This window comes from Lontra canadensis, unplaced genomic scaffold (assembly GCF_010015895.1).
Source record: "Lontra canadensis isolate GAN:19392208 unplaced genomic scaffold, GSC_riverotter_1.0 scaffold172, whole genome shotgun sequence".
Taxonomy (NCBI): Eukaryota; Metazoa; Chordata; class Mammalia; order Carnivora; family Mustelidae; genus Lontra; species Lontra canadensis.
This window is the reverse complement of record NW_022631166.1, coordinates 2,124,151-2,127,557: the sequence shown is the minus strand read 5'-3', so window position 1 is coordinate 2,127,557 and position 3,407 is coordinate 2,124,151.

The following is a 3,407-nucleotide window of genomic DNA, read 5'->3' as shown; positions in this document are numbered from 1 at the left end:
TTTCTTTTTAAATATAAATTTAAACTAATCAATTAATAAAAATGTGAGCCTTATTTGCTCCAGTGTCAGTTGTTATCTGTAGAGAACTGACACTGGAGCAAATAAGTTTCTCCACCCCTTTAAACATAGCCTTTATTAACTTAGGGCATGATAAAGTTCCCTCAAACTTTTCAAACAACATTTTATTAGAGATCTTTTTTTTTTTTTAAGATTTTGTTTATTTGCTTAACAGAGAAAGACACAGGGAGAGAGGGAACACAAGCAGGGGGAGTGGGAGAGGAAGAAGCAGGCTTCCTGCCAAGCAGGGAGCCTAATGCGAGGCTCAATCCCAGGACCCTGGCATGATGACCTGAGCCAAAGGCAGCCGCTTAACTACTGAGCCACCCAGGTGTCCCTATTAGAGATCTTATATGTAAATTTAATTATATCTCAGTAAAACTAGAAAAAAGGAGCTCTTTTAGAAGTCAGTGCCTACCACAAGTATGAACTTTGAGTTAAACAAAATGGCATGTCTTTTTCTACAGTTTTACAACTGAATTAAAGTAAGGCAGTGTAGTATAATGTTTAGTAGACTATAAAGGGCTAAATCATTCTGCCCTAACAAGAATGTAGAAAAGAATAACACTTTTTTTTTTTTTCATGAGAGAGACTTGTTTCATTTTTTCTTAGGCTGGGGCAGTTTTGTCCATTTCCTTAGCCCTTTGGGTTAACTATAGATAGATATTGCTGAATTAATCCCAGAAACTGACTTGTAATTTAATGACTTTATCAATTGGATGGACATCTCCTTTTAATTAGCTCTTAAAAGTCCTAATTCCCTCTTAAAGGAGAAATTCCTAGAAACTACTGTATAAAGGTATCCAGATTCTGATGAGCTTTAAAAATTGTGAAATTTATCAGATATCTTCATATTTAAGCCAAAAATGTTAGTACATGACAAATATAGAAGTCTTATTTCCAGATTCTCTAGCAGAGATTTTTGTTCATGGCTTACTTTATAGCCTCTTGTGCCTTAAAGGTGAACTCTGTACTTTTTCTCAATATCAGGCTTTTCAAACTCAAAAATGATCTTAATATTATAATTTGTTTTATAAAATCCCCATGCTGTTGGATATCAGTAAGCAAAAACAGTAAATTGAACCAATCAGTAGTAATAGTGCATAACAAAACAGTGACCTTTCTGATCTTAAATTTCATTACATAACTTTATTTTTGGCCCAGCTAGTTCATTAAAGAATACTGAAAGTTATCTAAAGTAGAGCTTAAGGTATTTTCTCATTTTTCCCCCGAAAATGGTCATAAGTCAGAATACTTTTTTAAAGCTAGGTAATTCTTAGTATCTGGAAAGATAATTTTCAAGGCAAAAGTACTTCAAGAACAGATGATATAGCAGCTTGATTTTCTTGTTATAACTTTAGGGATTCTTTGCATTCTTTTGTATAATAGCTGGATCACTCCCCTCTCCTTTAACAAATTACCTTTTAGCTCTTTTATCTTCAAGAAATGTTCACCTTGATTCAGGAGGGGATTATTTAAAGTCAGTTTATAGTTTGATACAGTTGATAGGAAAATCCCAGTTGTATTCAAATATGGTATTGATATTGAGCACACTGACATTCAACATGTCTAAACTTAAAGGTAAATCTAATCCTTAAAAGGACTATTAGAAAATAATATTTGTATACACATGTATTGTGGTAACTTTGGATTCATTTTAAGTCTGACAAAGTAAGATATATTCTATCTTTACAATGAAATTATGCTAAGTGGGTAAGAAACATCTGAGAGATATTTATACCTAGGCATCACTGTCAGCATAGTATCTTGGAACATAGCTCCTTAGAATTCTAGCTTAATTCTCTTTTCTTTGGAAAATAATTTACTTATTCCAAAGGCTTAGAAGGAACTCTGAAAATTACTCTAATTTACTGGCTATTAATAGAGTGCAGAAGTTGCATGCTATAGCTGCAGATCTGAGTTGACTCACTGAAATCTTATTTTCATATTTTTTCTAATACTAAAATTATTTATTTTAAGCCCCCTCACAATTTTATTTTAAATTGAAGTTACTAATGTTTTACCATAGACCACGTGATGGTAAGTTAATTTTTAATTTGACATTCATACTGAACTCGGAAAAACTGGTTTAGTCTTCTCTGATTTCAGTATATAGTATTTTTTCTTTATTGTCAAGTTTGTTACATTTGTGTGGTCAGTGGAGCCTGTGGAAATCTGTGTTCTTTTTTTGTGGTGAGGGCTAGGGGTAGAAAAGAGGAGAGTTGCTCTAATTATACATATGCATTTTGACTATATAAAGGTAGTTGTAGAATTAATACGTATAAATGACAAGTTAACACTTACTCTGACTTGTTCTAAGGAACAGTGGCCTGATGCCACGGCTTGTTTTCTGGAGCTGCTTGCTCTTCAATAGTAGCTGACCAGTTGGATTTAAGTTTGGACTTTGGGGTTAGGTTGTCTAGCTGAGGCATTTTTTTTTAAGATTTTATTTATTTATTTGACAGAGATCACAAGTTTGCAGAGAGGCAGGCAGAGAGAGAAGGGGAAGCAGGCTCCCCGCAGAGCAGAGAGCCTGATGCGGGGCTCAATTCCAGGACTCTGGGATCATGACCTGAGCTGAAGGCAGAGGCTTTAACCCACTGAGCCACCCAGGTGCCCCAGTCTAGCTTGAGGCTTTTAGGAACAGACTATGTCTGTTCCTGTAGTGGATCAATTTAATTTCCTCTTTGAGTACTCTAATTTAGGTATAGTTATTATCTATTCTAAATCTTTGTGTTGGGAGTTTAAAAGGACTAGGAATATTGTCAAAAGCTATTAAAAAACACAAGTAAATGTAAAACACTTCATTTCATGGCTGGTTAAAAATTTCACTTTGTTTTGTTTCAGAGGTTAGTTATGTAGCATCAGTATCATAACCAAAGCAAGTAGGAAGTTGACTGGTTTGGAGAATCTTCAAGTAGTCTTAAATACTGTAATGTATCAGATTGCTAACCAGGATTTTTTTCCTGTATTTCTGCTAAATGTATTACTATATTAATGCACTTTTGTATATATAACTGTCTTCTGTACATTCTGTACTTACTATAGTGTATATAAAAGCTGTTTTTCCTGAAAGCTGTAAGGGAAAGACAATAGCTGTAACACAAGTCATTTCTATTTTGAGTTCCTTCTTGTACTTGAAAGTAGTAGTTCTGTAGTTAAATCTAAATGTGTATGGATGGTTGTAATTAAAACTGGCAATGTGGCAGAGCTGTCTTTTGAAGCTGAATATCAGACTGGACAGTGTTGTTTTGGGTATTAAAATCTCTTGTAATATTTTAATTGTTTTCGTTTGATGTATGGTGAGTTTTTACAAACGCCACTGCTGCTTACTACTTTATACTTAAGAA